This window comes from Mastomys coucha, unplaced genomic scaffold (assembly GCF_008632895.1).
Source record: "Mastomys coucha isolate ucsf_1 unplaced genomic scaffold, UCSF_Mcou_1 pScaffold13, whole genome shotgun sequence".
Classification (NCBI taxonomy): Eukaryota; Metazoa; Chordata; class Mammalia; order Rodentia; family Muridae; genus Mastomys; species Mastomys coucha.
This window is the reverse complement of record NW_022196895.1, coordinates 5,597,953-5,618,816: the sequence shown is the minus strand read 5'-3', so window position 1 is coordinate 5,618,816 and position 20,864 is coordinate 5,597,953. Positions and strand designations below refer to the sequence as shown.

The 20,864-nt window shown below is 40.3% G+C and overlaps 1 long non-coding RNA gene across 1 annotated transcript; it reads right to left on the bottom strand.

The window, feature by feature from the left end:
- Positions 1-2,384: 2,384 nt before the first annotated feature.
- LOC116087531 lies at positions 2,385-18,830 on the bottom strand. The gene is made up of 2 exons (XR_004117452.1): positions 18,496-18,830; positions 2,385-2,818 (listed from the first exon to the last, which is right to left on the bottom strand). It is a non-coding gene; the product is annotated as an uncharacterized LOC116087531 (long non-coding RNA).
- Between the last annotated feature and the right edge of the window lie 2,034 nt (positions 18,831-20,864).

The window sequence follows — 20,864 nt, the reverse complement described above, 5'->3', positions numbered from 1 at the left end:
GGGGGGGTAAATGTGGATTCTGGGATTGATTCAGGTCTTCATGCTTGTGCTACAAACATGTCACAGACTGAGTTATTTCCCCAGCTGAGATATCTTGTGACCACAAACTTACTGGAAAAAAAGATGAATTTTAACACTTAGTTTGAGTAACATGCTATGCAGGAAAGGCATAGGGAAGTTGGCTTAGCAAATGCTTGTTTGAAATGTAGTTGAAGGCATCTGGTAACTAAAAAGCCTTCTTGTCATCAGCATGTTAATGGCTTTGATAAAGATAATGGATGGACTGATAGAAGAACATTGTACAGGCCACAGGGGTGAGGAGTTCCTTGGTACTTGAGAGGAATCAGATCTTATATTTAGGACTGGGCTGAGTTCTGAAGATTTGATTTGATTTGATGGGAAGGGTGGAGTGTGATATGCTGAAATGTGGAGCTTCAAGATGACAAATGATGCTGGTCCAATGTACAGGTCAGATTTGGGAGTTCCAAGTAATTATGTTAGATGGCCTGATGGTTTGAATGAGAATGTCCCTCATAGGTTCAATAATTTGAACATGTGATTCATACTGTTTGGGAAGGTTAGGTAGAAAATATTTGCTGAAGGGAGCACATTACTGGAGGATCTGAGAGTTCATAGACTCACCTTACTTCCAGTTTAGTCTTTTTGCTTGAGATTGAAGATGTGATCATTTAGTCTCTCTCTTTCTCCTTTCTCTCTCTCTCTCTCTCTCTCTCTCTCTCTCTCTCTCTCTCTCTCTCTCTCTCTCTCTTTCTCTCTTTCTGGAACTATGAACCAAAATAAACCCTTGCTTCTATACTTGCTTTTGGCTGTTCTGTTTTGTTACTAATAAAGATGGGTAGTCAGCAGTTTAAGGGTGCCAATTTTAAATTATTGAGTTGACTGACTGAAAACACTAAAAGGCCCATAATGTGGGCATTCTTTCAGTCACTAACACTGTATAACAAAAGAAGCTTGACAGAGCACCTAGGGCTATGTGAGGCAGTGCTGAGATGGGTCAGTTGTCAGTGCTAATACTGTATAACAAAAGAAGCTTGACAAAGCACCCAGGGCCATGTGTGGCAATGCAGGATTGGTCAATCGTTAAAAGGTATAAGGGAGGAGATAACAGTTTTAACATATTCTTCTTGGGACTGACAATTCAGTCTTGGCTAGTTTAAATAATTCTAGTGAGTTTAGTAGGTGGTGCTCTCCCCAGTTATCTGGTACTTGATCCTACATAGACTTACATGGAGAATTAAATGAGTCAAATGAAAGTAAAGGTTAGATGATAAGTGTTTGTTTACAGGTAGAATTTTGTTGTTGTTGATTTTAAATTTATTTTTATTATTAATTTTTAATTCTTTTGATCAGTTAGCTTTGGATGAGCTAACTTTTTTAATCCTTCTAGGTCCACCAAGGTGTCAAGACATCATCAAATATAGAAAAACAATAAAAGATGTCAGGGTACACTTTGTAGTTCTAGGGAAAAAAATCAGGTGTGGGGCTCTGCTGATGGAATGATTACCCTAGAACATGTAAGGCTGTGGGCTCAATCTCCAGCTTGGAATAAATCTGAGTATGGTAGCACAACTGTAATTCTAGCACTTGGGAGGTAACCAGAACGAAGTATATGGGGTGGGTGAGAGAAGTTCAAAGTCATTCTCAGATCTGTAGCAAGTTCTAGGCAAGCCCAAGGAACATGAGACCTTGTTTTGAATGCAAAACAATGAAAAGAAGGAAGAGAAGGAAGAAAAAGAGGAAGAGGAAGAAGAAGAGGAAGAGAAGAGGGAGAGAAGAGGGAGAAGTAGGAGAAGGGGAAGAAGAAGGAGAAGGAGAAGGAGAAGAAGGAGAAGGAGAAGAGGAAGAGGAAGAAGAAGAAGAAGAAGAAGAAGAAGAAGAAGAAGAAGAAGAAGAAGAAGAAGAAGAAGAAGAAGAAGAAGAAGAAGAAGAAGAAGAAGAAGAAGAAGAAGAAAGTACTATTTTAAAAGTAGTAGACTGGATGTCTTTGTCATTTGAAAATGCCTGAATCTAACATTGTTCTGTGATGAGATAACCATATATTTAATATTTTAGTGAGTCTGGAATGAGGCCTGATATGTATATTACGTACATCTATGACTAATGGCATGCCTTGTGTGGGAATAAAAGTGAAGGGCAAACATCTGAATTCATTCTCTAACTTCTTAGAAGGACCAACTTAAAGAGAATAAAATTAAGTATTTGGAATAAGCACCTTTCTTATTTTTTCATAGTCATAATAACAAGTACCCTGACAAGAAAGATTTGGACCCAAGATCCCACAAAAGAACCCCTATTTTATAGCCAAATGGCTAGATGCCTAAGTTAAAAACAATGGGCTGACCTTGAATTCTCTTGAGAAACTGGGGACCTCAGGGTTTTTATTGGCAGAGGTTTTCTATGAAGTCATTCCTGTAAATTTCAAACACTTGCTTGGACTTTTCTACTGGGACCATGTGTCACTGTGTGTCATGGGACCATCTTTTAGAATCAGTCTCCTTAGGTTTATTATTTTATGTTTTTAGCACCTGCTAAGTATGAAAATTCTTTACAGGTTTGTAGTAAGATTTTTGCTTCCTCTTAGATGAAATGGAGGAGTTGCCTCAACTTTCCTTCTTTTCCCATGATTCTCTGATGATATTTTCATTCGATGTCATGAAGTCTTTCAAGTTTTTCTCTATGGTTGGCAGTGTGCTGCATCAGTCTAGGTCTTTCTCTTGTTATGGTTTAGCTCTACCCCTTTGTTGTGTTCCCAAGGAAGCTAACACTCTGACTGAATAGCTGGCCCAAGATCTTGCAGCTAAAAAGAGAGAAAATACATTAAACAAAGTTAAGTCTGCTTATAATTTTTCATGTCTTATTGCAGAGGACTTTATTACAGTGTAAGTTGGGCATAAAGCTTTCAGAAGGGATGAGACTCTTGTACAGTAAAGTTATTGCACTCTGTCCCAGCAGCCTTTTCCCTGTGTTTGAGAATTGACAATGATGACTGTCGTCCAGTGGGATCCTTTTGTAGTAAAAGCTTGCTTTCCTGCTAGTGGGATGAAAGCAGTAGAAAAGCCAGGGGAAATGCTAGCCTTCTTTTTCTTTAGTTGAGGTACTTTTTTGTCTACAGTTTAGCACCCTTGTAGAGTGGTAGTTAAAGTTCCACTTAAGAAGCAAAAAGGAGTATTTACTTGAACTCACAAGATTCTGTTTTTGGTATGTAAGCAACTGCCATGTAAGCACAGGGTGGCTTTTCTCTCTCTCTCTCTCTCTCTCTCTCTCTCTCTCTCTCTCTCTCTCTCTCTTCCTCTCTCTCTCTCTCTCTCTCTCTCTCTCTCTCTGCCTTTAATATGGTTTCTTGTATTTCGGGCTGTCCTCTAACTCATTCTGCAGCTAAGAGTGACCTTGAACTTCTAGTCTTCTGGCATGTACTCCCTGAGTGCTGAGGTCACAGTCATATGCTACCACAGTTATTTTATTCAGTCCTGAGGATTACAGCCAGGACTTCTTGCATGCTTGACAATCACTCTACCAACCCAAGCTACACCCAAAGATTTCTATTTATTCTTTTATTTGCCACATGGTTACTGTAACTGAAAAGATGTCATTTAATGTGTTATTTCTATAGAAACTAGAATATTTGTTTAAAATGAACAAACCAACTGCACTGGGCCCCCCATATAGCTCTGTCTGTGTTGTGCTGTGAGCTGACAGTGTTTATGTTCAACCAATTGTTTGAGTTAAGTCCTATGAATAATGGACATTAACCAAACTGGCTCCAATTTGTGTGGTCATGTGCTCAGAATTAAAAAATGGAGAGGAAACAAACTTAAGTCTACTCTGAGGAAACTTCCAGGTGGAGAACTCCTCAGAGATTTCAGCAGGCAGCTCTACTCTCAGCATGACCTCTATTTTTCAAGTTTCTGAATGAAAGATTTCTATACCTTGCTTCCTCAAAAGAGTTGTGAAAACAGATTTTAAGGTGAATATGTGGAGAAACAGGTGGCATACATGTGACATAGTTTGGAATGAGGCAGGAAACTTCAAATGACATGGTTAGGCAAGTGATTGGGCACTTGGGCTTTTAGGTTATATAACTAATGTGAGGAATGCTACACTTCTCTAATCTATAAGGTGGGGTGATACTGTCCTTGTATCACCTTGTACCGGAAGACTTGTAAGGATTCAGTGAGTTCATTACTTCATATAAAGTATTTGGTGAAATGCTTACCTTGTAATTGATGCCACAAAGTATTGACATTCACTATTACCTTTCTCAACTTACTCCAAAATATAAATATGCTTCTTTCTGGTTTAGAAACTGACTCTCACTCTGTGTAGCTCAGGCTGCCCTGGAACTTCTTATGTAGTGCTGATTGGCTCTGAACTCTCACACTGGTTGGTGATGAGTCAATGGTGTGTGGACAAACAGCAAGGATGTTAGGCTGGGGCATGTTAACAGTAGGTTGATGGGTGTTTTGTTGATCCAAGTTGTGATAACTCTGACTGATTCACTTTGTTTTCTTTGCTGAGCCCCATCTCCTGTTTAAGTATATTGATATACTTTAAATATATTGATTCAACTACAGTGCATGAAAATCACAAATATTCCAAGATATCAATTCATCAGGAGTTCTCAAGAGTTCTCAATCATTTTCTCAAACTGAGCTCCTATTGGAAGCACATATCACAGAACGGTACAGAACTTCAAATAACAAAACACTGCAAGTGAAACACAGGGTGTCCATGTGCATGCCTATGGACAACCTCATGTATGATTCCTCAGGAAGGTCTTGATAGTTTTTAACATAGGATATTTTATTGGCCATGAGTTTACAGTTAGGCCAGTCTGGGTACCTCCACTTCTAGCATTTTTAAGTGTACTCTGGGTTTCAGCTTAGTCTTCCCTTTCTCCCTTGCAAGGAAGGCATTTTACAGACTGAGCCATCCCCGCTCCTTAGGCTTTCACACTCAGTGTCTTTGTATATATTAATTTATAGCTATTGTTATTTAAGAATCTCTCATACCTTAAAGTGGAAATTGTTCTTTTGTCTCATGGACAATGAGATATGCCCCTTTAAAAACATCTTTTGAGAAAGATCCACAGCTCCATTTCCTCAGGGTATACTCAGATATTCAATGCTGGTTTTGTTGGCTGCTTTTTTCTGTTAGACTTCTTTTGCTTTGTAGGTTTATTTTGAGTGAAAGATTTTTGTTCTTGTTTTCCTGCTCTCTGTTTCCTTCTGTGTTCAGATATCCTAGGCCAATGGTTCTGGTCACGTTTGTCCAGCTACTCAGATGATTCCCCACCCTAAACCCACTGGACTACAGGTTCAGGTTCCACAGGGACATACTGGCTTCTTCCTGCCTTATAGCTTGCTAAAGGCCCAGTTTACAGGGGTTGGTTAACTATGATTTGAATGTTATTTTACAGTTGAGTATTAGAACTAAGGACTAGGGATGGCCAGTGGAATAGGCCCCACCTTCAGTGTTGAAAAGAGTTGTGTGTGTGTGTGTGTGTGTGTGTGTGTGTGTGTGTGTGTATACATAAAAAGACAGAGAACAGCTTTCAATATTGTGTCTCAGGACTTCTGCTAGCCTTGATCTCTAAGACAGAGACTCTCCCTGACCTAGAGCCAACTAATTAAGTTAGATTGACTTCCTAGTGAGACTCATTAATCCTCCTGTCTCCACCTCCTTACTTTGGGGATTGTAAATTCACTACAACATACTCATCTATATTTGGGTGGGTCCTTGGGATTGAACTCTTTCCTTCACTTGCCAATTGATCCAGCTCCCTAGTTCAAAGTGGCAGTAGCTTTCATTCTCTACCTCACTGTATTCAAACTATAGTCAGACATAGCAATCTTCCAGGACCAGCATCTAAGAGGCCCCTTGGTCTGGCAGAGGCACTGACTCTCTGTGGATTCTACTTCTGGTTTGAGGAGGGATTTGAACCTCTTCATGTCTTTGGTGTTTTGCCTACTTTATTTGACTTTGACTTTGGAGAAAGTATTTCCACTGTTTGTCAAGTTAACACAAGCTAGCATATCTTTGAAGAAAAACTGCAATTGAGAAAATGACTCCTCAGATTGTCTGTAGGAAAGTCCTTTTTTTTTTTTGAATAATGATTGATGTGGGAGGGCCAGCCCCATGTGGCTTCATCTAACCCCGGGTTGGGGTTATGCAAGAAAGTAAGCAGAATAAACCACAAGGAGTAAGTCAGTAAGCAGCATTTTGTCATGGCCTCTGCTTCAGCTCCTACCTCCAGGCTTCTAACTTGGGATTCTGCTCCAGCTTCCTTCATGATGGATGTGACTTGGTAGTATAAAAGAATAAATAAATTATTTCTTCTCCAAGTTGCTTTTGGTCATGGTGTTTTATCACAGAAACACAGCTAAGACCATCTAGGCTAATCTACAACAGGGAGGGATAACAATAGGTTTGTATGTGTAAAATGCTTTCTAATTGTCTAATTCAGATGTTGTTCTTTGCCAATTCACTAGCTATTTCATGGTCCACGTAAGGTGAATTTGACAAGCTTTGAAAGTTGGTGTAAATTACAAGAGCTTGTTGATACCACTTGTATGTTGTTGCTAGGAATGTTGGGGTTCTGTCACACTAAGGTGAGGTGGATGTGCCTTTCAGATACGCTTCCTGCAGCACTATTACTATCTTGGGTATCCTACTTTCCATGTGTTCATATTTCTTTGCTTTTTTCAGTCTTTGTTCTGTGTGTGTGTGTGGCAATGTCATGTTTAGTCTGTGTTGGCTGTGGAATCACTATGTAGCTAGAAATGACCCTGAACTTCTGACCCTTCCAACTTCATTTCCTGAGTTTTCAGAGAGTAGGTATATAATACTACAGCTAATTTATGGCATGATGGAGATCAAAGTTGAGGCTTTACGAATACTAGGCAAACACTGATTGAGCCTTAGTCTAGCTCTTCACTCATTATTTATAAACATCCTCCCAAAATTCTTCCTCTTTGCTAATATTGCTGCCATTAGCTGTCTGGTGTCATTGGAACCTTAGGTGTGTGTTTAGGAGCACCCCCAGACCATATCATACTGGACAAGATCATACTGGGAAGAGTCTCTGAGGCAGCTGGGTCCGATTTCCTGATGATATAAGGGCTTAGAAAGACATTCCAGACCTTCCTCTATATTTCCTTTGCTATCTAAGGCCAAGTGACTTTCTGGGTGGCCAGTGGAAGTCAGGGCAACCAAAGGGAAATGAACAGAAGCTTCCTGGGGGCTTCTGTTTAGATTATCATGCTTACTGGGGCCATCTGCTTTTGGGAGATGTCTACAATGGATAATACCTTCTTTTTGAATTCACTACATGATTTCCTGTACAAATATTCCCTCAAGGGAGTACATGAGGTAAGAACTCCATCTGAACACAAGGACTTCAAAGCAAACACAACCAATTAATGTTTTGAGCAGGACAATGAGGAGGCAGGTGCACTGGTATATGATTAAACTGAGCTATGGAACCAGACTATCTTTACCTTCCTATAGATCCTGAGAGGATGAAGTAAATTTGGAGAAGCCTTTTGGAGAAATTTGGTATTATAGTGTATAGTCTTATCACAATATCATGAGCCTTTGCCAGATTTCATGGACTAAGAAACACTGAGTCCTATTGACAGTGTCCTTTGCCTTGCAGAAGCTTTGCAATTTTATAGGGTCCTATTTGTCTATTCTTGATCTTACAGCATAAGCCACTGGTGTTCTGTTCAGGAAATTTTCCCCTGTGCCCATGTGCTCGAGGTGCCTCCTCACTTTCTCGTCTGTATGTTTCAGTGTATCTAGTTTTATGTGGAGGTTTTTGATCCCCTTGATCCCCTTCAACTTGAGCTTTGTACAAGGAGATAAGAATGGGTCAATTTGCATACTTCTACATGCTGATTACCAGTTGAACCAGTACCATTTGTTAAAAATGCTGTCTTTTTTTCCATTGGATGGTTTTAGCTCCTTTGTCAAAGATCAGGTGACCATATGTGTGTGGGTTCATTTATGGGTCTTCAATTCTATTCCATTGATCTTTCTGCCTATCTTTGTACCAATATCATGCAGTTTTTTTTATCACTGTCAATAGGGGAAAAAGGCAACCAACAGATTGGGAAAAGATCTTTACCAATCCTACATCCTATAGAGGGCTAATATCTAAGAACTTGTCTAAGAACTCAAGAAGTTAGACTCCAGAGAACCAAATAACCCTATTAAAAAATGGGGAACAGAGTTAAACAAAGAGTTCTCAACTAAGGAATGTCAAAAGGATGAGAAGCACCTAAATAAATGTTCAACATCCTTAGTCATCAGGGAAATGCAAATCAAAACAACCCTGAGATTGTTTTGGAGACCTCACACCAGTCAGAATGGATAAAATCAAAAACTCAGGTGATAGCAGATATCGGCGAGGATGTGGAGAAAGAGGAATATTCCTCCATTGCTGGTGGGATTGTAAGCTGATACAACCCGTCTGGAAATCAGTTTGACCATTACTCAGAAAATTAGACATAGTATTACCTGAGGACCCAGCTATACCACTCCTGGGCATATACTCTCCAACATGTAATAAGGACACATGCTCCACTATGTTCATAGCAGCCTTATTTTTAATAGCCAGAAGCTGAAAAGAACCCAGATGTCCTTCAACAGAGGAATAGATACAGAGAATGTGTTACATTTAAATATTGAGATAAAGTATAGAGCAGAGACTGAAGGAAAGTCCACCCAGAGACTGTCCCACCTGGGGATTCATCCCATATACAGCTACAAAACCCAGACACTACTGTGGATGCCAAGAAATGCATGCTGAAAGGAGCCTGATATGGCTGTCTCCTGAGAAGCCCTGCCAGAACCTTACAAAGACAGAGGCAGATGTTCACAGCTAACAATTGGACTGAGCTCAGGATCCCCAATAGAGGAATTAGAGGAAGGACTGAAGGAGTTGAACGGGTTTGCAACCCCATAGGAAGAACAACAATATCAACCAACCAGAACCCCCAGAACTCCCAGGGACTAAGCCATCAACAAAGGAGTACACATGACTTCAGCTGCATTTGTAGCAATGGGAAGAGAGGTCCTTGGCCCTATGAAGGCTCAGTAGAAGCTCCAGTGTAGGGGAATGGAGGGCAGGGAAGTGGGAGTGGGTGGGTTGGTAGAGGAGCCCCCTCATGGAAGTAGGGGAAGGGATAATGTGACAGGGTGTTTCTGGGAGGGAGGGAAACCAGGAAAGGGGATAACATTTGAAATGTAAATGAATAAAATATCTAATTAAAAAAAAAAGAAACACTGAATCAAATGGCAATATCTATTTACACAATCTCCTTACAGGCCATTGCCTGAGGTCACTAGAGGGGCCTCAGAAAGAAACAAGGACACATGCTGACATCTCATTATAAAATACTGAGACTATTTTGATAAGTGAGGCAGTCAGAGTTATACAACGGGAGTGTTTGTGTTTGTGTGTGTGTGTGTGTGTGTGTGTGTGTGTGTGTGAGAGAGAGAGAGAGAGAGAGAGAGAGACAGAGAGAGAGAGAGAGACAGACAGACAGACAGACAGACAGACAGAGACAGAGAGAGACAGAGAGAGATACAGAGAAACAGAGCCAGACACATTGGGTGTGTATATATGTGTGGTGGGTGAGTATTCGTGGGTATGTGTATCTTTCTGGACCCTGGTGTCTCTCTGATGGGTTCTATGTTTTAGACAAGCTTAGAAAAACTACATTTGGAAATATTTGGTGTGTGACAGAAGATCCAGTTTTCTTTAAAAGAAGTCTGAACAGCTTAGTAGCAAAAATATGAATGTTCAAGTTCAAAGAGTCATGTCAGTACCTGCTTCTGGTCTTTGCGGGCAGCTTACAATATTGTCTAGTCCACAGGTCTCTTGGCTGTGAAGTATGACTCCATATGGAGTAGGGTAGCTGAATATGGAAGCTATAAAAATTTGACAACATTAAAGGGCTTCTGAACATCACAATGGCCCAAAATTAACTCAAAATCTAGTGTGTAAGGAATGCAGGGTATCTTGGACAAGGCTCACTATGCTTTCCCTTGTGACTTCACTTTTTTAGCCTTGGTTCTGAACTCACAGCATGAGCATCACACACTACACATACTAACTTCACACATTGCTTGTGATTAGGGATTCTATTATAAGTTGCAGTCTTTTCATTGGATATACAGTTTTTTTTTACCATTATAGAAGCTTTATAGTTTAATTACATAAACAAGACATATTATTTTCAACAACTTCAGCAGGAAAGTATCAACTTAATGTATCTTCCGGCTTTAGTTTGTTAGTGTCTTAGTTAGGGATTTAATGCTGGGAACAGGCACCATGACTAGCCCGTATACAGGGCAATATTTAATAGAGACTGCCTTACAAGTTCAGAGGTTCAGTCCATTATCATATAGGTGGGAGCACATCAGTGTCCAGGTAGGTATGACACAGGAGTTCTTGCGAGTTCTACATCTTGATCTGAAGGCAAACAGGAGAAGACTGGCTTCCAGGCAGCTGGGTGGAAAGTCATTCAAAGAATACTCCAACAGTGACATATTTCCTCCAACAAGGACAAATCCTAATAGTGCCACTCCCTGGACCAAGCACCACAGTTAAGATGATTTATTTTAAATTATGTTTTATTTTTTAAAATCCTTCAATGAATCTTGATTTGGTTTTAGATCACAATTTCCAGCAGTTACTGAAATAGCCCTAAATATACATCTATTTTAATACATATGTATTTAAAGTGAAGTTTTGAGCATTGATGATTATAAAATCAAAATATTGCTCAATCCCGAGAAATGTTGAAAATTCTTTGTGTACTTCAGTACCAAATACTGTCCCAAGATTTAGTTCTTATAAAATCAGGAAAGCATATTCATAGTTCCACTCCTTTCCAATATTTTATCCAAGTAAACATCACAGTACTAGAGGGCAAAAAAAAAAAAAAAAAAAAAAAAAAAAAAAAAAGGAAACATGGAGTTCAAAGTTAAAGTGAGAAGAGGGAAGCCTCCTGGGAGCTTTGTGAGTCTGGGAGTCAGACACCAAGGTGGACATAACCAACAAATGCCTGTGGTGATGAGGGTAGCTTTCTCATGAGTTGGATAAAAGCAGGACATCAAGGCACCATGATATCTACTCCCTATTTGCACTTGAATTCCTGGTGACGAATATGCTCTCATCTGTCATGAACCATAAAGAAATGTCATGTGCTGTGTCTCTTATCAATAACTCCTGCCTGGGAACAGATTCTCTTCTCACCTTTCCTTTTGTTTTATTTTTATCTTTTTGGTTTCTTTGATTTTTCTTTTGCTTTTTGTTTGTTTTTTCTTTTGTTGTTTTCATTTCATGGCTTGTACAACTTTTTCTTTGCATACCTACTTAATCAGGTAATGGTTTTGGCTATGAGTGTCTGAATGTGTTTCACAAGATGACCTATAAAATGGAGCATTTCCAGGGACTGAGGACATCAGTAAAGTGCTTGCCTTATAAGCAAGAGGACCTGAGTTCAAACCCTAAAGCCCATTTAAAGAGCCAGGTGTGGTGGTGTGAATTTGTAATCTCAGCACTGAGGAGGTAGAGGAAGGTTATCCCTGGGGCCTGCTAGCTATCCAGTCTAACAAATTGAGAGTAGTAGGTCCAGTAAAAGATTTTGTCTAAAGACAAAACAAAACAAAACAAGGTAGATGGAAACTGAGAGATAACATTTGAGGATTAACCTTTAGCTTCCATAAACACTTACTTACCCACATATAATATGCACTTCAACACACATAGACACACATATGTCACATGCACACATGTGCAAATCCTTTTTCCCCCAAAAGGCCACATGTGGTATGTGGTTTGTGTGTGTGTGTGTGTGTGTGTGTGTGTGTGTGTGTGTGTGTGTGTGTTGGGGTTTAGTCTATGCTAGTCTAGTGTGTGACAATGGAGAGGGAAATCTAAGTGGAGAGACAGATGATGGGTAAGGGTGAAAGGGAAAACTAACACCAGGAATGTTTGAAAAGGCCATCTGGAAGCGGGGCAGTGGTGGCACATGCCTTTAATCCCAGCACTTGGGAGGCAGAGGCAAGCAGATTTCTGAGTTCAAGGCCAGCCTGGCCTACAGAGTGAGTTCCAGGACAGCCAGGGATACACAGAGAAACCCTCGAAAAACCAAAAAAAAAAAAAAAAAAAAAAAAAAAAAAAAAAAAAAAACTACTACTTTACTAAAGAGTTAAATTGGAGTTATCCTACCCAGAGATAATGCTCCTCCCAGAAGCAAGGTTGCCAGATAAAAAAGCCAGTGCTGAATGAAGTATAATTTCTCTTAAGTTGTTGGTCAGGAGAGTCCAAGAGATCCCCTCCAACAATACAGGTTACTGCTATTGCTTTTGGTGGCCCATCAGAAACTGATGATATAAACCTATTGCTGAAGATACCATATACTTTGGTCACAGAGAATGGAAAAATCAGATTAGTACTGGCTAAAAAACTTCCTCTCTACATTCAAACTAGTAGAAGGCACTACACAGGCTTCTGGGAATAGGGGACAGAGGCAGGTCATCAACAGTCTTTACCCAGCTGTGGAGTGCTGTAATAATGAATGATGTGTTACTAGTGGATAGTCATGGCATGAATGTTATGGGGGTGACTAACTGCTTTCTGTTTGCATTTTATCTGTACTCTGCAAGAGGAAACACATGCCTGATAGTGTAAATCTGGCCAAGAACCTAGAGTTTAGGAACCAATTGGCCCTAGGAGCGAATCTAATACTGTTATTTTGTTAAACAGAGATAGTGTCAAACTGCCCTATAAATTTGTATTTCTATACCCAAGTTAGTGCTGACCTTAGAAGAAAGGCTTCGTTGTTCAGTGGACAGCAACTAAGTGGAAAATCACAGCTGGTCAAATTGCAGAGTATAAGTGTCAACAGAATTATGAGTCAGCAGGCCATCTCTAGCATCTTACCTTACTCAAATACTCAGGGATCATTGAGAAATAAGAAGGGCAGTGAAATACCCAGAGATCATGGAGGAGTAAATGGAACCGACGTCTTCTGGTCTGTACTCAAGATAGCTATTGTTTGTACAAGACCTGCATACAATCAAGCCAATCAACATTCCACATGGACCCAGGAGCCTCCACCCCTAATTAAGGAGTTATCGACAGCTCATGGCTACTGAAGAAAAGAGAGTTTTAAGCATGTGGCTTCTGATATACTGGTCATGTTCCAATGAATGGTCCAATATTCATGAGTTTATGGGCAGCACAAATTGAATTCAATAAGTAATAAAAACATAAAAGACAACACCAAGTTTCTGGGGAGTAGTGAGGTTGGATAGCTGTGAGAGAGGTTAGGGTAAGAAATGGAGGTGAATATATACAAAATACATTATAGCCATGTCTGGTATTCTCAAAGAATTAAGACAAATATAATAATAATTAAAAATAGAGTATTTCCCAGTGTCTGAGGATACTGGCTATTTGTACTTCTTCTAAAATCCCTGTGCTCAATTCATTTCTCATAGTTTTGATTGGATGGGTTTAGGGAAGCATATTTTTTTATGCTACTTTTTTAGTTGTTACAATGGATACCAGCAAGAAAAAAAACTAACAACAAACATTGGTGAGGAAACAGAAGAAAAGAAAAACTTATACACTGGAGGTAGAAACATAAATTAGCTGCAATCCTATGGAAATCACGATAAAGGGCCTCACAAAACTAAAACTGAACTGCTATATATGTAAGATTCGGAGAGCCGAGTCTTATGTCCAGGATTTAGTCCCACTCACAAAGACACAGAGACCTCTGCAATCAGCAAGAGGTTTTTAATAATCCCGCATTCAGACAAAGGTGACCCCGAGGAACAAAGGCACACACTTTTTATACCCTCCCAGAACACAGGTTTACAGCATGAATTGGTTATCTCTCATTGGTGGAGCTGACTGATTTTTGTTTCCATTGACCTTTGTACCCCAGGTGAGGAGGAGATACCTGTTGCATGTAGAAGGGTGGGTGGAAATATTAACCCCCTACTGGGAACATTTCCTGGAACTGGACATTACTCCCTGCAATTAGGGCATCTCTTGTGGATGGATGTTTGCTCAGTAAACATTTCTGAAGCTCTGTGTCTTTAGGCTTAATGGACATTCCTAGCTCCTTGGTATTTTTATGAGGTGTCCCTGTTAGCTCAATTCTTACACTATATGACCAAACTTTACCAGTCTTGCTATGCACCCATTCTTGCATAACAGAGTTTAATGCAACACAACAGCCAAGAGCCAGAACCAGCCTACATGTCCATCAACAGATGAATGGATAAAGAAAATGTGGCACATGTACACAAATGCCCTAATGAAGAATGAAATTGTGTCATATTTAAGAAAGTTAATGATCATCATGTTAAATGGAATACTCCAGATTCAGAATGACAGGCATCACATGTTTTATCTAGATTTAAATATATATGTATCTATTATTAAGGATGAATTGAAGATAAGAAGAGAAGCTAGTAGAGGATAGAGGGAAGACAGGAGATGGCAATGGAGTGAATATGAGCGAAGTGCATGAAGTACATCTAAAGGCACCAGGACAAAGACGTTGCTTCTTGTGCTACTTTTGAAACAAAAATGGATGCTTATGATGTCAAATAACTGCATCTGAAGGTAGAGATCATGCAAGGAGCTGAGTAGCTAAGGGATGACATGAAGAACCCAGGTCCCTTCTTTCTGCTCTTCTCAAGACTACCTTTGTCATAGGGATGTAACAGTAGAGCTACGTCTCAGAAAAAGGAAAGGGAGGATGAGAGAAAGAAAGATAGAGAATACAAAATATGTACCTTTTAGTCCAGGCATTTGATCAAATTAAGCTCTCATCACTTTCAGAGTGAAGGATCTGGTTAAAGGAATGTTTATTGGCTTGAGCTAATCTGGAGTACACTTTGGAACTAGGAGTGGGACAGGACAGAGCTTTTACAGGAACCAGATGACTTCTTAGCTTCAGATGAATTAGATGTTGGGACAAATGACCGTGAGATGGGCAGACTCAAAAGAGGCTTGGAATGGTGTGGGTTGGAAAGGTAAAGCTACCTCCCAGCACTGTGGGAAGACTTGCAACCCAGTGGTGGAAATAGTGGTAGGGAACTTTATTCTGGCTCATACTTCTGGAAAATAAACCCTAAAAATGTTGAAAGGTAGTATATAAAACAAACAAACAAAAAAGGTAAGATGCAATTTTACTTGAATATGAAAATCTAATCATGATTCTTTTGGATAACAAAGAAAAATAAATGCAAGTTAATATATCAGCAACTGCTGTTACAGAATGATTGCTGTCATTTGTATTAACTCCAACTTGATCCTTCCTGCCCTCCCCTGAGGACTGAAAATGGGAGTTGGCCACATTCACATCAACGTAATACTTGATATAAACATTGTTTAAAATGAAAGTGCCCATTTAGAAGTTTAAAAATTAAAATTTAAGAATTTCAATTTGTAGTTGCTTGACTCCATGAAAAACGTGCTGGGGTCGGGGGAGCTATTCACCTCCTGGTACTGGAGAAGCAAAGGATGAGAAAGGCACTTGGGTCCTGCCATCCTCTCCTGGGCCACACCCCAATGAACTATTAGTCTGCACTCCTGATGAGTTAGAAACCTGCCCTTATTTCCCAATAGTGCCTAAGGCCTTGGTGGACGGTAATCTGAAGCACAGCAGGTACTGAGTCAGTTCTGACCGGCACAGCTGCTGAGAGGAGCGGGTCAGGCTTCTGTGTGGCCCAGTTCACCAGTTGCCTTATCATCTATCTTACAATGGTTGTGCCCAGGCTCCTTTCCAGACTCACTGACCACTTTTTATCACTCAATGACCATTTTTGTACTTGCTTTTTGGATTGAGATAATTCTGTGATGATTAATCTTGATTGCCAACTTGATGTAATTTATCACCATGGAAACAAGCCACTGATCACATTTATGAAGGAGTTTCTAGAAGGGGTGTGTAGACGTGGGATGATCTATCCTAAAGGTTGGCAGCACCATCCCGCGGGCTGGAGTCCCAAACTGAGTAAAAAAAGAGAAAGAAAACTGAACTATGGACACAGTAGACCTTATGCTCCTGCCACCATGCCTTCCCTGCCAAGGTGAAATACCTTGGAACTAAACAATAGGTCCCAATTCTTTAATTGTTTTTGTCTGTTACTTTGTCATGGCAATGAGGCAGTAACTAGTACATTGTGTTTAAGGCTTGCCAGTCACCACGGTCATTGTGAAACTTGTCAGTTACTTCAGAAGTCCTGTCCCATTTCAGTGTAAGGTTCAGAACATGGGGCAAGAGCAAGTGGTTCCAACTCTGCTATATTGAAACCAAATGAAGCTAATCCCCTCCCCGTCTATTCTCCAAGCATATACATAAATATTCCAAGTGTGCTGTGATGGGCAGTTTTAGTATTTGTGGTCCCAGTTCAGTAATAGATCTGCAGAGAACTGCACATTGTGTTTATATAATTGTACAAGCTAGCGATACCTTGAAATGAAAGTTTTCCTGTAGATTTTTTTCCATGCTTTCATTTACTAGTTATGTAATTACAATCACTACAACAGCATAACAGATCTTTTGTCCCTAGAACCTGTGCAGTGAACAACTGGCCTGCTATTGTCTTGAAATGCCTTCAGGGTGTACCTGAAAGGAGGGGTGGCCCCAGGGGTTCAGCTGAAGGGCTGAGAGGCCAGTAGCTAGGCCTGCTGTTCCAGGAGCTTTCCCAGCCCACGTGGCTTCAAGTGAGTGTCACTGTATTCCTTCCTTGTGGAAGTCAGCACAACTTCCCCTTGGCTCTTAGATTATGGGCACTCTTGAGCCACCATGTTTATTATGCAACTAGCCTTCCCCATATTGTGTTCATAAAATATCTTTTAACGTTTACTCATTAAAAAGCCCTGGGTTGGTTCTTTATCATCAAAACCAAACTGAATCAAAACAAGCAAGCAAACTAGAAGTAAGGGCATGGGGTGAAGGAGCAATGTTCTTGAAAAAGCTTGGTGTGAGCACCAGAGCAGCTTGAAATCAGTTGATTCTGGAAAATTACTCCAGCAGGATGACTATATGAAATATTTGACTCTGTTTAGTATAAGGAATAGTGTCATTGTTTTTTTGAAGTGTTGCCTGAGTTAGCCAAGGCAGCCAGCCCAAGTGCCCAAGAGTCCAAGAGCCTAAGAGCCCAAAGTCTTTGTTTTAATTGGTTTCTTGCCACAGACCAGCCAGGACAGCATATCAGCCCCTGGTGACTAACTGGACCACTTGGTAAAACTAAATATAATGGTTGACTCACTTTATGAATATAGTATGCTAATTTCCAGGTGTTTAACTCCATGTTAACAATAAAAGGAGCTTTAGGAATTGTGATGGCTCAATGGGTAAAGGTATTTGCTGTCAAGCCTAATAACCTGATTTTGATCCTGGGAACTCACATGGTAGAAAGAGATGACTGAATCTACCAAACTGTCCTTTCACCTCCTCACATGCACTGTGGCATATTTGTACTTGCATGCACACACACACACACACACACACACACACACACACACACACACACATTCACACACACAAAGTAAGTAAATAAGTAAATAAACAAATAAATGCAAACGTTAAAAGCTTGGCATGGTATCTTACATTTGTAATCCTAAAAGTTAAGAAACTGAGACGGGGATTTTTACAAGCTCAAGGCCAGCCTGGGATGTTGCTGTAAATCTACAACCCAAATAAGCTCAGGTAATTAAAACACAACTCAATTAATATGAATACATGCTGTGTGCCTAGACTGGGCAAATCTACCACTACACTATCATCATCCCCATATAAGAGACCCCTTATAACTTGGGGTTTCTCCAGGCCAGGTGCTTCTGCTTCACTTTCCTCCTCCTCCTCCTCCTCTTCCTCCTCCGCTTCTTTCTCCTCCTCTTCCATCATCCCCCCTCTCTCTCTCTTTCTCTCTCTCTCTCTTTCTCCCTCTCTCTTTCTCTTTCTCTCTCCTTTTCTCCCAAAATCTTCAGCTCCACCTTCCCTTCTTTCTCCACCCAATCACTGGCTCTAGCCTTTATTTTATATATTAAGGTGGGAAGAGGGAAGAAGGTTTACAGAAAATCATTGGAGTGTTGACTCATTCCTTATTTGCAACCCCTCACAGGAGAACAGAATTAACATCAAATACAATTAGCCCTATGGCTATTCAAAACACTGGGATACTTAGTGAGATCCTGGTTAGCCTGAGCTATATAGAGTGAAACCATGTCTTAAAAACAGCAACAATAACAAATCAAAACAACCTAAAAATAGTTTTTGCATTAGAAAGTACTTTATGTTAACACAAATGTAGAAAGCAGTATGGTAAAAAAAATAACATATTTTAGTCAGGAATATGGACTTAAATAAACAGGTTCTCAACTCTACACAGTGTTCAAATGCAGATCAATTTTGTAAGCATAGCTCAACTTACATGTTGCTTCCAGCCTTGGGTCAAGCCTATCACTTTTTCCTTCAGAATGCTAGGCTTCTGGCTTCCAGGAAGGATTTATACCTCATAATTAGCAGTAAATTAGGAAACAGCAGCTAGTTTTCTCTGTTGATTGGGCTTGATGCAGGAAGTGCCCAGTGCCCTGTACCAAACACACTCACCACTTTGCCCTTGTCCACCTCCTGCATCTGTCTCTTGTTTTTGATGTCTATGGCCTAATAATGAGATGATATATCTTCTGTTTTCCTATGGTACCAATATAGGATGTCTCCTATCATACTGCTATGGAATGTCTCTCCTAGTCATCTATTGCCCCATTATTGGATACCCTCTGGAGCTCCATGGTCTCACAAAAGGATTCCCCTGTTAGTCCTTTATAGCCTCACAATAGGGAGTGCCCTTTGGTTCTTCATGACTCTGTTGTAATCCCTGGCCCTATGAACTGTTATCTGAGCTTCCCACTTATATCCCTGGCCTCACTATTTTTTGTTCTGCACATGGTGATATAGAGCTCCTTTGTTCTCTGAGATAAAGCTTTACTTATTCAAAATTTCAGTGGTAAGGAAAATCATCCAGAAGCATTACCTTAAACTGAGGGGCTATTCTGGGGGACTTGTACAGGTGTACATTTGTATGGAGACAAGGGATAAACCCTCAATTGTAGCTCCTCAGCAGTAGTCCATGTTGTATTTTTGAGACAGCATCTCTCACTGGTTTGGAATTCACCAAGTAGACTAGGTTGTTTGGTCAATGAGCCCAAGGGACCTGCTCATCTCTGCCTTCCTATTGTTGGGATTATAAGCATGTGCACCATACTTGGTTTGTATGTGGGTTTCTGAGGAATGAACCTAGGTCCCCATGTTTTACATGGCATTTTTCCATCTGTTTTGGACTAAGGTGTACTATTTAGTGGAGGCCAGTGGAGAAAGATAAATGGCATGGCCTAGCATGTTAGCAATGGGAGTATTACTAGCAATTTGGACTTCCAAACAATCCCCAAAGCCATGTCAGCTCAATATATTAGGTTTTCAGTAGGGTGTTTGAGAACCCATGGCTGAATCTTGAAAGCAGACACCAAAACAGCAGCTTTACAGGGGATGTTTATTTATTTAATCACTCATGTAAACACAGCTAGGAAGAGACTGGATAGTTGCCAGCCTGTCAGAGACCTTGTCCTCATCTGAGCCCTCTGTGCTCTTGCTCTGCCTGCAAGCAGTGGAAACAGAAGAGAAACAGGAGAGAAAACGGTGTCGAGTTGCAAAACACGCCATTCCCTGGACAAACAGGATTTCCCGCCCCCCAGCTAGGGGGTGCATCCCTGGTACTTTTTGAAGAAGACTTGTGTCCATCTTGCTCCTGGAGAGGCTATTTACAGGTTTGCCCAGTGCTGTAGTTTTATGAGCTGGCTGTCTCATTTTATGAGGGTTCCTGGGGTAAAGCAGTTATACAATCTTGGACTAGCACACCAACTGCAGGGAAGTACAAACACCATAAAGTAGGCCATCCAGACCCATAAAGCTAGCAACACCAAGCAGTTGTGATTTAAGTTCAGCTCGAGGCTGACCTGGCTTATTATGATAAGATAGAGGAATGAATAGCGCCTGCACAGGGAGAGAGCTGGAGAGACCTAGTGGGAAATAAATAATTCATCTGGCTCTTTCCAGAAGTCAGGAGTTGAAGGAACAAAAATACTGTTATCAGAAAAATGACCAAAAATGCAATTGCTGGGATGTTCTTTTAAATTACTTCTCAGATTTGTTGTTTGAAGGAAATGACACCACCTTCAGCAAAATATTTGGTCTGCAATCCATAATCAACACAGAGTGGCTTTGAGATCTTAATAATGCTTTTGGTGTCAAACCAACTTTTCCCAGTGAACCTGTCAAGAAAGAGGTTCTGTGTTTGTTTATGTTTAGAAATGTGGCTGCTAAGCCTGGGCATCATAGAGAAGTGGATAATTTTGAACTAGGCTGCGGATCTTCAGTTCATCAGCAGGCTAAGTAACTAGAAGGAAATGAACGAGGGAGTTATTTACATTTAGAGTGATGCTGACTTTCAAATCACCTCAAAACATTTAAAAATTAACTTGACTCCTAGCAGCTCAGCTTTGATAACTTCCTGTTCTAGAGAGGGTTATTACATTAGTCTTTGTTTTTTTGCTAGTCCTGGAAAATGGCCTTTGGGTTTGGTTTTGAGAATTTGTTATTTGTTTGGTAAGCATTTTGAAAAAGTAGTTTTCTAAAAGCTTACTATATGAGCTAATGACCACTTGGATAGCCTGGGGTATTATGCATATAGGAGGCAGAAATCCTTCTGAAACACTTGACTTAGTAGAAATATTTGAAAGTGTC